Source organism: Aethalodelphis obliquidens, unplaced genomic scaffold, assembly GCF_003676395.1.
Source record: "Aethalodelphis obliquidens isolate GAN/ISIS:26980383/991018 unplaced genomic scaffold, ASM367639v1 scaffold20, whole genome shotgun sequence".
Classification (NCBI taxonomy): domain Eukaryota; kingdom Metazoa; phylum Chordata; class Mammalia; order Artiodactyla; family Delphinidae; genus Aethalodelphis; species Aethalodelphis obliquidens.
This window is the reverse complement of record NW_020837964.1, coordinates 4,939,475-4,952,816: the sequence shown is the minus strand read 5'-3', so window position 1 is coordinate 4,952,816 and position 13,342 is coordinate 4,939,475. Positions and strand designations below refer to the sequence as shown.

Below are 13,342 nucleotides of genomic sequence, written 5' to 3'. Positions count from 1 at the left end.
ATCTCTTTTTGTATTATACTAAGTGATCTAGTAAATGGAGCAAGAATTCTTTGAAATGAAAGCAGACCCTGAGGCTGGGGCCCAGCAGCCTGAGTTTTAACACGACCTCCAGGAGATTCTGACCTCCCTCAAGTGTGAGAACGAGGGCCCTAGGGTGCCAACTTGGGTTGTCTGATAGCTCTGGGGAGTCAGACTAGTCTAAACACAAGAAATCCCTGGGGGATTAACATGCAGGTTCCCAGGCTCCTCTTTTGTAGATCCTGATCCAGTACGTATGGGACAGGGGCTGGGGATCCGTGTCTTTAATCAATTCTCCAGTCATTTTTTTTATATTCCTTCCTACACAGGAAAACACTGCATGGAGAAATGGGGTGGCAGGGAAAAGCGTCTCACTCTGAATCACTCGGGCCTGGGCCGGTCCTAAGGTAATTGAAAAGGAATTGATTCTTAATTACCCAGCACATCGGAGCACAGGGATAGAGCATGACCTTTCGGCCCCGTGAAATGAGGAGCTCACCCTCCAGTCCAAGGAGCTGAGCATGAAGAGCCCTCACTCCACGAGGACTTGACTCACTTTAAATCAATTTGCTTCTTATTAAGATGCACTTCAATGAAAAATCATTCCAACTCTTCAGCCACAAAAGGATAGCCCATCATTTAAGGCTTCCTGAGTGTGTCAGTTGCTTAAAAAGGTTTTAAAGAGTATGGTAAATATTTTACCAGAGGGATAAGTTATTCAATAAGGAGATTATTTATTAAAAACTAGTAATTTATTAGTTCATGTATCTCTATTTTCATGAAAATGCATTCTTTTCATCTGGGCATACTTTTCTATGCCCACAGCAGATTAACCTGTGAGTTGACAATTCTGTTAATACGTAAATATAGTGAAATATAATTTAACTTGTGAAAGTAACAGGTTTTACTAGTAAGAAGACACATCTGTAAAATTACATTTTAAAAGAACTCTTGGAGGGTTTTAAGCATAGTTTCATGTACTTAAAAAGAAATCATGTTTGCTATTTTGGAAGAAAGAACAAGTTTCTCATTTATCTTTTGAGTCATCCATCCTAAAGGAAATAACTAATGCATGACTTTTTTTCTTCTTATTGGTAAGAAGGAAAGCATTTAATGCTTAGGCCCAAAGCCAAGGTATTGAGTTCAAGTATTTACGGTCAGATATTTTATTTCGATAATAAAAAAAATAAATTAGAATAGTTTTCGTTGCAAGCAATGACTAAAAATGGCTTTAACAGTAAGGATATTTAATGACCTCATAAAAAGGTCCAGAGGTAGGCAGCTCTGGAGATGTTTAATTTATTGGTTCCACACGGTCCCGACTCCAGGCCGGCTGCTCTGTACTTACCTCGACTTTCCCCTCATCCTGACACCCTGTCTCCACGCATCACATCTAGGGACCAGCCAAACACCCCTCCCAAAACCCTTTCTTCCTGTCCGCCTCTGCTGTGGGTTGAGATGTGTCCCCCCAGAAGGTATGTTGAAATCCTATCCTGGGACTTCAGAATGTGACCTTATTGGCAAACAGAGTCTTTACAGATGTAATCAAGTTAAGATGAGGTCATGCTGGATTACGATGGGCCCTCATCCAATGACTGGTGTCCTTTTAAGAAGAGAAGAGACACAGAGGGACACAGAGACAGTGCCCTGTGAGAACAGAGGCCAAGACTGGAGTGATGTGTCCGCAAGCTAAGGAGTGCTGATAACACCAGTAGCTGAAAGAAAGGCAGGGAACAGATTCTCCCTCACAGCCTCTAAACAGGAAGCCACCCCAGGACACCTTGATTTTGGACTTCCCTCTCACCTTGATCTCTGCTGGGGATCTGCCCTTTGTCCCGGAAGCTCAGAACCCTCCCTTCTTTCCTAGACCTCACTAACTCATTCAGACTATCTCTGGGTGCCTGGCTTAGCATTTTACAGCCAGCTTTTTAAAAGAAATCGTAACTGGTATATCAAGGGTTAATTTGCTTTCTAGAGGTTTGTTTTTTTTTTTTTCCTAAGCAAGAAAATTGGCAATTCAGTTAGGTCTAAAATTCATCTGAGGCTTCTGACAACTTGTTTGCGGACGTAACTGCTCTGGTGCTGGCAACTTTAGTAATCAAAGAGAAGCTTAAGAAAAACTGAGCACTGCAAAAGGAAGAGGGAAATAATAAATTAGAATTGAGTCCACTCTACCAAACGTTTTATTATGAAGATTTTCAAACATACGGCAGAGCTAAAAGAATTTCCCCAGTGAGCACCTGTATCCACACCACCTTGTTTAACACGTGATGGTACTTGCTTTATGGTAGCTCTATTCTCTTTCCATCCCTCTCCCCATCTGAGAATTAATTTTTTAATTAGATGATTACCAAATTGCTCTGGGGGCTCTTTGTAGGGAAAGTACAGAGCAGACTCTGGGCACTTACTTTCCAAGTTCATCAGCCCAGGATAGAAGCCCTTCATACCTGGCCCCCCACCCCTGTGATACTGTGATTTATAGTAAGAAATATGTATTTGGTCGTTGTCCCGTTTCTGGCTGGGATCCTAAAGCCCTTGGAATTTCCTAAGTGATAAGAGCTGTAGAGGTGTCTTGATATCCAGAACAAACCACACCTGAGTTTATGTTAATGAGGTGATTTTTGGAAACCACCTAAGGATGGGGGCTGGTTGCCAGGGGAAACAACCCTGTGATTGGAGCGTTGGAGCTCTCAGTCCCACCCCCCCCAGACTTCCAGTTGGCAAGAGGGGCTGGAGGTTGAATCTATGGCCAGTGGCCAGTGATTTAATCAATCACGCCCTGGTGATGAAGCCTCCGGTAAAAACCGGAACCGGGGCTCAGAAAGCTTCTAGGTTGGTGAAGCAGAGGGGAGAGTGGTGCACCTGGAGAGGGCATGCAGGCTCCCTGCCCTTTTCCCACACCGCGCCCTATGCAGCTCTTCTGTCTCGATATTATCTATGAAGTAAAATATCTTGCTGAGTTCTCTGAGCCGCTGTAGCAAATTAATCAAACCCGAGTAGAGGGTCATGGGAACTTCTGGTTATAGCCGTTAGGCCACAGGCACAGGTAACCAGCTGGACCGTGACGGGAGCCTGAAGTGGAGAGTGGTCTTGCAGGACTGAGCCCTTCACCTGTGGAGTTCGATGCTGCCTCTGAGTAGATGGTATCAGAGTTGACTTGAAGTACAGGACACCCAGCTGCTGTCGGGGGATTGCTTGGTGTGGAAAAACCCACATGTTGGGAGTTGGAGTCTGAATCTTACCCCTCTCCCCGCTGCACCTCAACCAACACATTTCTCTGTTCATTGCCCCTGAAATATGTCCCCAACCCAACCTGCATCTCTGCCTGGTAACCTCCTATTCAACGTTTAAGACCCAATTCAACTATTCCCTCTCAGAAAAAAAAAAAACCTCCGTTCTCTCAAAGAGAGGTAGTCGTCTTCTTCTGTGATCCCCAAAGTATTTTGAACATGCCTTTAACACTTGTCACATTGTCCTCAAACTCCTTGCGTGTGTCTGTCTCCCCCACTGTCTGAGGGACCCTGGGGGCCTCTGGGGACTTTATTGTATTATCTTGAAGTTCCCTTTGGTGCCTGCCACAAGTCCTGGCACGTTGCAGGTATGCAGGTGCTAGGCAGATGGACCGCAAGAGAGCTAGCTGGAACTCTCTAAAATAAACTAAGTAGCCCCACTTGTAAGTATGCAAACCTACTTAGAAGTGTCATGTCAGAATTTAAGTCCAAGCTGCCTTGTCCCTCCTGTCATCGCTCCCATTAAGTGGACCAGCCTGAAAGCTCACATACATGTTAGTGAAGATGCCCACCGTGGCCCTTGTTCTTCTGTGTAAAGGATAATTCCGCCACAACTAGAAACATGAAACAGTATAATGTCTGAGCAGGTGTTTCCTACCGAGTGTATAAAAATAGCTGCTTCTCAAAACCAAACAAAGTTCAGTGGTTAAGCTGGGGAAACACCGAACTAAGCAAAGTGCACAGGTTTCTTTTCTACAGTATTTCTCAGAACTTTCAGTCCAACGTGAATTTCAAGCAGCTGGGGAGAAGGGTTTCCAGCACAGAGCCCTTTTGCGAAGCGTGGGAAGGCCGGCTGCAGCGACACGCCGTGGAAGACCCCGCTCTCTCTCAACTCTGTTTACCTGTTTTGCTTCCTACCCCTTGACCACCATCACGTCCTGCATTTCAGGCTTAATGTTGAATTTCTCATCGTAAATATTGTGCCAAACGTGGAGGTGATGGAGTTACACTGGGCTTTGCTATCTTTCGGTCTGGACATAGCCCGTCGTTCAGCTTAACTCAGGGCATCTGGTGTGGCACCAGTCAGCAGGAGGCCGCCGGGAGAGGAAGGTTCCAGGCACCCACTGAGATGTGTCATTGTTGCGAAAGAAACCTGTCCTCAAAAAGAATCTGTGTTATCAACATCCAAAGCCTTAAGGAAGCCAGTACTGCCATTGGAATCCCTGGGGAAATGCCCATGACAGATGTGCGGTTTAGAAAGAGCACTGCTGAAGGCGATAGGGCACTGGGTTTGGAATGAAGCCGATCTGGTTTGAAGCCCAACTCTCACTGCAGGACTGGCTGCGTAACTGGCAGGGCCCAGTGCAAAATGGAATGCGGGTCCTTTGTTCCGAAGCTATTAAGAATTTCTAAGGGGATGGGGGTCCCTGAGCCCAAAGCCCTGTGCACAGGTTACAGGCCACGAACCTGGCCCAGGCTTATCGCTCACAACCTTGGGAAAATCATTGGACCACCCCAGCGTCCCGACTCTCATTTCTGTGAAGGGATTGCTGTGCACATCCCAGTGAGACCATGGATGTGCAGTGCTGGGGGGCAGGGGGCTCATGTACCCATTTGGTGGGCGAAGGGAAGGAGAGAGAAGAGGGGATGGGAGGTAGGTGAGTGTGAGTGGAGACCCCGTCTCCACCCACAAGTTGAAAGATGAGCCTAGTGTCCAGACCCAGCCTAAGAGCCGCCCCAGACCTCTAGCTGCAGTCAGCCCCTGGAGTCGGGCAAGTCCCCAAACTCAAGAGAACTATTCACAAGAAGGTATGGCCGGGAGCCTGCATGATTTACTGCTAATTCTCAAAACTAAAGCAAACAAAGCCCCAAGAAATACGGCCTACCCATGACCTTCAGCGTGAGACCAGAACAATAAACAGGTTAAAGCAAAAGGCACCTGACCCACGTGCAATGAAGAGGCAACATGAAGTAATCGCTTTCCTGGGACCTATAACCCAATTCCCACGCCCTCCTCTATCCCCGGATGAGGAACTTGAGAGCCCTCCCTGCCTGCCTTTCCCAAGCCTGGAAAGAGGAAGCGCTTGATGGGCACTTCCTCACACAGTAATTCATTTGATAGCCACAGTGACCTGGAGGCATTTTTATATATTCATTTGTTTGTAAACAGAAGAGTCAATGACACCCCCGAGCTAATTCTAGGATGTGCTGGCTCTTTTCCACCCCAGGGCCTTTGCATGTGCTGCTGCTTTTGCCTGAGATGCTATTCCTCCGCTCCACTCCTTACCTAGCGGACACCTATGTCTACTTAAATCTCAGCTCAAACGTCACTCCTCAGGGAGACCTTTTCAAATCTTGCAGACCTTGCCCTGTTTATCACTTTCATAGTGACCTGTCCTTACCTTTCAGAGCTCCTCTCATGGTGTGTAGGTATATCTGTGGTTATCTGATTAACGTCTTTCCCTCTAGTCTGTAAGCACCAAGAAGGCAGGAACTCACCATTTTGCACACAACTGACTCTCCAATGTCCTGGACATTGCCTGACCCACACCCATGAATAGGTATTCACTGAATGAGTGAATAAGCTTGCCCAACATCACACAGCTAGTATGAAGCAGAGCTGGCATTCAACCCAGATCGCCTGACCCCTAAGTCAGTCCACGTCCCCACTTTATCTTGTTGCCAAATAGGAGAAAATATCCGTTACAAATAGGATAAAGAAAATCACTTTTTTCTTTTTCCATGATAAAATTTTCCACTGTATTATGTCATGTTTTCTTGAACCCATACAAAAACATGAGCCTGCCCTCAGAGACAAAGCCCACTTTCTATGCCTTCTCTGCCTTCAAAACATTAATAAATAAAAAAAGTTATAATAAATAGATGAGCCAGGCGAAGAAGTTGTTGAAAGTCGCAGCTGCGGAGGAGCAGGCGGCCGGATCCCAGAGTCCCAGAAACACAAAGGATTCTAGAGGTCGTCTGGTCCCCCATCACGGCTCTAAAGAGGGGGAACGGAGGCACAGAGAGGTTAAGTGACCTGCCCCAAACCACACAGCTAGTTAATCCAACGTGAATCTCCTACTCTCAGACATATGCTCTTCCCACTTTCTGTGTTTCTGCAGCCAGATTGCAGCAGATGCCTTTTTGGTAGCTCAAGAAGATGCTTGCCTTGTTAAGCCCTGCCCAGCTGTGCCACCTCCTGCTTTCCTATCGCAGGGGAAGGACTACTGAGTGTCTAATGTCTTATTTGGGTTCCCCCAGCAGTGAACCCTAAGGTGTAAGTATGTGAGAGGTGAAAGAAACACATCAGGGACTGGGAAAATGAGGCAGAGAAGGGAACGCAGCTGATAAAGGGTGGGTTGTCAAGCCAGCTTCCACTGTGGGCACCACGGCTTGGTACCCCTGAGGCACTCTGGGAACCAGTCTAGGGCGTGCCTCAGACTTATCCCCCAAGGGGTAAGGAGGCTGGAATATTTATATACCAACTTCCATCAGCCATTGCTTGAGCCCTGCTGGGGGCGGAGGGAGTGGGAATGAAGTGATGTTAATTCACTGGCATTTGTGGCAACAGAGGTTCCAGGGGCAAAATAAAGCTCTCAGGCGAAGAGCTGAAGGTTGCTGGCAAGTCGGGGGGTCAAGTGGCAAAGGTGGGCGATATGGGAAGGGCACTATGGTGACTAGAATTGTGTCCCCCCAAAAAGGTATGTTGAAGTCCTAACTTCTGCTACCTATGGGTGTGAGCTTATTTGCAAATAGGGTCTTTGCAGATGTAATCGAGTTAATAGGGGGTCATAATGGATTAGGATGGCCTGAAGTTGAAGGACTGGGGTCCTTATAGGAGGGAAATTGGGACAGACACAAAACACCCAGGGAGAGGCCACATGAGGATGGAGGCAGAGATTGGTGTGATGCAGCCACACCAAGGAACGCTAAGGATGCCCAGAGCCACCGGAAGCTGGACGAGCCAAGGAAGGACCCTCCCTCAGCAGTTGCAGAGGGAATGTGGCCCCGCTGGCATCTAGATTTCAGATTTCTGGCCTCCAGAATACGAGAGAACACGTTTCTGCTGCTGTGAACCCTCCACATTGTGTCACTTTGTTGAGCAGACCCAGGAAATGATTACAGGCCCCCTACATCACACCAGTCGACTATTGGTGATTAAAATTCCCTCGCAGCTCCCACCGCTTGAAAGACACTCCGTGCATGGCCACACAGCGGTTGGCAGAGCCAAGATTTGTACCCAGGTGTGGCTGCCCCTGAAAGCCATGGGATAAGTTTCTCTCCTTTTCTCCAGTCGACCTTCCCCCCCAGCTTAGTAACCAAGAAAGCTGAGCTGACACTGCCAGCGTCCTCCTTAGCAGGCCAGACGGCAGACAAATCCAGAATATTCCACGTGGTAATCATTTTAATGCTTCAAGCCCGTTGAGGCGGAGACCTTTCTAATACTCAGTACTCGGTTGACGGAATGAGGGAAAAGGCTGGGACCTTTGTACTGAAGATACGGAAAGGTCAGGGGAGAGACAAATGGCAGAGCCGGACACTGCACAGCGGTCCCCTTGCTGCAGCCAAGGCCCCTGCGCAGACCACCCTTCCTCCCCAGCCGACTGCCCCTCCTTGGCCGGTGTTACCGGTTGGGGGCACAAGCATAGGAAAGAAGCTGCTCTGCCCTGCCTATTATGGGACGGTCAAGACATACTGGTTCCTGGGCTGACACCAGGCCCGTCAACATCAACAAGAGGGAATAGGAGGCTCGGCCTCTGATGAAAGGAGAACCCATGTGGCCTGGCGTAGCTGCTCCCTCAGAAATGCCAGGTCAAGTTGCACTTTAGTGTAAGGAATCCTGGCTTCTTTTTACAAGCCTCCATTTCTGTATGACTCCAGAAGTTCCAGGGAGGCAACAGCAGCCTGGGAAGGAGGAGAGAATTCAACTCCTAAGCACCCCGCAGGACAGAAGTTTGAGGACAGCACAGATGGTTTGGCCAGGCCCGTGGACTGTGGAGAAATGAGCACTCGGGGACAGCCAGGAGGCAGAGGCAAGCGGAGATCACGATGTCAGCCTGCAGGGAGAAGGGTGAGGGATGAGTTAATATCTTTCCTTTGTACATTTCTTTATTGTTTGAATTTTATAACGGTCATATTTATGCATTACTTCTAGAATCATCTTTCTTTCTTTGTATTTAATTCCTTGACAAGCACGAGGGCCCCTACTGTTCTCCCGTGGTAATGGAGCTGCAGGGATTGGCGGGGAGAGGAACCCTGACAAGGTATTAGTTCCAGGTCCCTGAAATGACGGAGAAATCCGTACTTTAAAGGAGCATCTGGTTACTTCTACTCTGCTCTGTGGTAGCCTGGCCAAGGGGATGGGCAGTCCAAGGTCACAGCCACCACGAGCAGCCCTAAATAGCTGGTTGCTTGGATTCGCGCTCCAGTTCTTCACTCCCTTGCTGAGCGCTGGGGGTCACATCCACCTACCGGACCCGCGGGGGGCGTGGCGCTACCCACGCTCTGCGGCCGGCATGGCCACGTGACTTGCTGTGGCCAATGGGAAGTGGCGCCGGGCCTCTGCACGAGGGGCGTGCCGGGACGTGCGGCACCAAGCCGACCGCACGCGGACAGTGAGACTTGGGAGCCTTTTCCTGCCAACCTAAGCACGAGACGGGGAAGCCGAGGCCGAGGCTCGGCGCCACCGCGTACCTGGCGTGCAGGTGTGTGTGTGCGCGTGTGTGTGTCTGTTGTTTACCCGCGGTTAGGCTCGTGGGTTAGATGGCGGCACCTGCGATCACCTTGAATGATGTGAGAGCCGGCGCTGAGCTGCTGCTGCCCCACGGACGCTGGCAGCGCCCTCAGGTGACCTCGTTGGGTCACGTGACAGGGCATGCCTGGTCCTCAGGTGGCCTGTGGACCCTGAACACTCAGCCATTTATTCACGGAGTATAAGTGGTCCCGGGCGCCGGGCCTCTGAACTTTCCCTATGTATAGGCATAATGGGGACCTGGAAGAAAAGTGGCATGGACCCCAAGATACCAAAGGGAGATTGTGAAGACCAACACGTGTTTAAGTAAATATTGTCAACTGAAAAAAAATGCACAGGGCTTCCCTGGTGGCGCAGTGGTTGAGAGTCCGCCTGCCGATGCAGGGGACACGGTTTCGTGCCCCGGCCCGGGGAAGATCCCACATGCCGCGGAGCGGCTGGGCCCGTGAGCCATGGCCGCTGAGCCTGCGCGTCCGGAGTCTGTGCTCCGCAACGGGAGAGGCCACAGCAGTGAGAGGCCCGCATACCGCAAAAAAAAAAAAAAAAAAGAGTGAGAGTTGTGAGTTAATTTTTCATTGAGGCAGAATGAGTATAGCCCAGGAGACAGCATTTCAGATAGCTCTGAGAGAGTGCTCTAAAGAGGCTGGGGGGAAGGTCAGTGTATGCGTGACTTTGGTGAAGGGGGGACACGCAATCAAGCACAGATTTCTGCAGAAGGTTGCTGCTAGTCACGAGCTGATGTCACCATATGTGGTTTTAGTGATTTTCTGCGTATAAGGGGGCGCGAGAACTGGGCTCATAAAATCTCCTGGAAGTATCTAACTGTTGGAAGGCCTGTTGTGCCAGCTTTTCCCAGAGCCCAGAGTGCCTCGTTCCTGATCTCCTTTCAGGGGGTGTGGAAGGTCCGGACTCACAGCAGCCTGTGACTGCATCCTTGTAGAGGCAGACGGCCAGTGCCGATTTTTAGTTGGCAGTATCTATGAAATGTCTCATTGCGCCAGCTTTGTGAATGGTTGAGGTAATATGCTGAGAACGTCACTGCATTTGAGGGTAAGTTGCAGCTTTTGTTTTCTCACGTCACAAAACTTCCCAAGTGTGCGGGATACCTGCTGAGAGCTCATAGCCAGCTGTTGACTGAGGCACTGATGGTGGAATTATTTTGTTAGGAGGGCTTCAGCGGTGACTATCAGGCCCCCTTGATGCTCCATGAAACAGGTGGGGGCTGTTTTTTCTCACACAGCAGTAAGTCAGGAAGGGGTCAGTTCCCTCTCCTGTATGTTTGGCTGGAGACAGTCATGTCGTTCCTGAACCAAATACTGCGAATGCGAATGAGATTGGCTTTATTTATTAAATGAAACATTTACTCTGTGTCAGGCATCATGCTATGCACTTTACAGTACTAACTCAATCCTCTTGAAGCCCTATAAGAAGGGTGTAATTATTATCCACACTTTACAGATGAGGAAACTCGGGCCCAGAGAAGTTAGGCTACTTGGGCAAGGTTGCACAGCTTGTAAGTGGAAAAGCTGGGATTTTCGTCTAAGCCAGCTGACTCCAGAATTTCCGCCCACGCTCTACTGTCTCTCAGTGCCCTCGGATGGTACAGACACATCCTGGAGCCAGGGGTGGGAGCAGCTTCTCCTGAGGGGTGTCTGCTTTGAGGATGGGGTACCTGCTGAATGGAATCACAATACCTTTAGGAAGGAGAGCTGGGACGAATGCCCAGTAGGTCCCAACAGTGGTCTCTCCCCTCTCTCTCCTCCCCTTCATCTCTTTCTCGCCTCCCTCCGGGTCTGTGCTTGCATAAAGTGGACAGCTAAAAACTAGTAATTACTCCTCTCCCATGATCTGTGACCCTTGTCATCCCTCTGCCCTTTCCTCTCACTTTCTTCTTCTCGCTCTTTGAGTCGTACTGTGAAATGACTTTTGCAATGTCAGCCATAAATAGATTATGAGAAGAAAATCTTTTGTTTAAACAAATTCTAATTTTCCAAAAGGTGGTGAATAAACACTCCAGGATGCATTAGAGATCAGCAAATCTTGTTTGTGCAAAATCACGCTTCAATTTCTTTATATAAGCAGAAAATAGCGGTTCTGACGACCTTGCCAGAAGCGTCTTTGTGTCAAAGGGTTGGTCTCACCATTTCAGTTTGCGTTGCTCAGAAGAGGCTGAGCCTTCCCATCCGGGTGGGAAAACGCTTCTCATGGAACCAGGTGGGTCGTAGGCTTGCCCAGGGGCATTAAGCGGCTCGTTCCTCCCATTCTACTGCAAGCGCCCAATCCCTTCAAATGAACACATTTTTAAGGGTGAATTATAAAGCGCCTTTACCAAGGAGGAGAAACACCCATGGCCTGGGTGCAGGAGGACTGAGCCCCAGGCTTGGAAGAGCTCTCGGTGGCTGTGCAGTTTTTGCTGCTGTCAAAAGCAGAATGTTCCTCTCAGCACCCTTCACCGGTGTCTCCAGAGACTGCTTAAGCCACAGGCCAGAGAGGGTCTTCAGTGACGCTTCAGGGTGGATGTCACAGAAGCCACCACGGCCACATCAGCAAAACGGGGGGTTATTATAAGGGACAGGCTATCCTCATGGACGTGAGGGCGGGCAGCGTTCCAGTTACTGGCACTGCATGACACATCACCCCAAAACCTAGTGGCAAAAAACAACCACTTTTTTAATGCTTGAACGTTCTTTGGTTCGGGAATTGGGATGGGGCGCGCCAGCAAGAGCGTGTCGCCGCTCCGTGGTGCCCAGGGCCTTCTCCGGGAGGCTCGGACGCTGGCGGTCTCGTCTCTCAAGTGGCTGGTGGTTGATGCTGGTGGCTGCCTGGGACCTCGGCTGGGACTGCCAAGGGAGCGCTTACATGTGGCTTCTCCCTGTGGCCCGGGCTTCCATGAGGAGGTGTCCCAAAGATCTCCAACTGCAGGGAGGGGGACTGCCCCACAGACTCAGCTGCCGCCTCCTGAAAGCCATTGCCACGTCTGTACCGAGGCCACACTTGCCATGGCCACGCTGTGCCCAGCCAGTGACGGAGTGTGGCAGAGACACTGAGCCTGGTCCACTCCTGGAGAACGCAGGCTCCACTGACGGAGACCCTGGCTGGGGGACTCCCTGACAGACCTGCCGAGCCTTCCCTGAATGGCTCTCTGGGGGAGCAGAACCCCCCCTCCTTAGGTGTAGGCGGCACAGAGCGACCTTCCCAAGAGCAACTGTACAGTGGAAAAACCAAAGAAATCGAGGTCAGCATCAACAGTGATAAGTCATGTTGATCATACGTACCCTTCCTTGATACTGATGTGACGAGAAAGACACTTTACCTCTGAAAGTCTTGGTCCCCAAAACTCATCACCAAACTCTTACCGTGAGAATAACATCAAACAAATTCCGAAACGGGAACATTCTACAAAATACCCATCCAGTGCCGCTCAAAACTGTCAAGGTCATCAAAGCAAGCAAAGTCTGAGAAACTAGGATACGGGTTATAAGAAAGTCCAGGTCTAGCGGGGAGGAAGATTTACAGGAGCAGAAAGAATTGGGCTGGGCAAAGGAGTGAGGAAAGATGGGCACAGAAATTGGTCATTGCGAGCGAGGCTCTCAGCTCGAGAGGTCCTGGAGCTGCTGGCAACTCAGAGGAGACATCTGTGGCTGGAGCCCCAGGCCACCCGCAGTGTGCTGGCCTCACCCTGGGGCTGGTGACCCGATGGGGGCCCTCCCTCCAGGCATCACATCCACGTACATCAGTATCCAGAGGAGAGAATATCAACACCTCCAGTACCTTTTTCTTAGCAAGGAGGAAACTGTCCTCATGGCCCATTGGACCATCCACTGCAGTGAAAACAGGGCTACCCTGATTGGCTGCGACTAACCAGAATCTACCCCTGGGGTGGAGATGGGATCACCCTCTCTTTCGTTTTTCGGGTGTTCTTAGCAAGGAGGGTGACAGTTGCCGGATTGGTACCAAACTACATCTGCCACCCAGAGCTGGAGTGGATGCCGGAAGAGCCCTGGGAGGCTGCACTGGCGCAGGCAGGGGTCCAGACAAGGGATCGTGGTGCCTTAGACGAGCAGTGGACACGGAGAACCGGATGAATCAGATGTGTATTTGAGAGGTGGAATCAACAGGAGTTTCTTATGGATTGGATAGCTTGGTGCAAGAGGTGAATTCTTTATATGGGTTCAGTATTATACGGTGGTTTTCTTAAATTCAATTTCGTAGTGATCACACCCCAAAACCACAGAAAGCACTGTTCTGTTATAAGTGTGAGCCTTCCGAGAGGAGTGATGGCATTCTCTGTGAGTAACGTAACATGAAATTCCGTAAGAATAAGGGCCTAGTTTACTGGGTG

At 49.7% G+C, this 13,342-nt stretch overlaps 1 long non-coding RNA gene across 3 annotated transcripts in view; it reads left to right on the top strand.

Annotated features, from left to right (window-relative positions):
- Positions 1-13,342, top strand: part of LOC113627018 (uncharacterized) — a 31,109-nt gene that overhangs the window by 3,011 nt on the left and 14,756 nt on the right. For all 3 annotated transcript variants that reach the window (XR_003435393.1, XR_003435395.1, XR_003435394.1), the window contains 3 exons: positions 348-425; positions 6,371-6,525; positions 8,130-8,319. This is a non-coding gene — a long non-coding RNA (uncharacterized LOC113627018). The remainder of the gene's footprint in view (positions 1-347; positions 426-6,370; positions 6,526-8,129; positions 8,320-13,342) is intronic.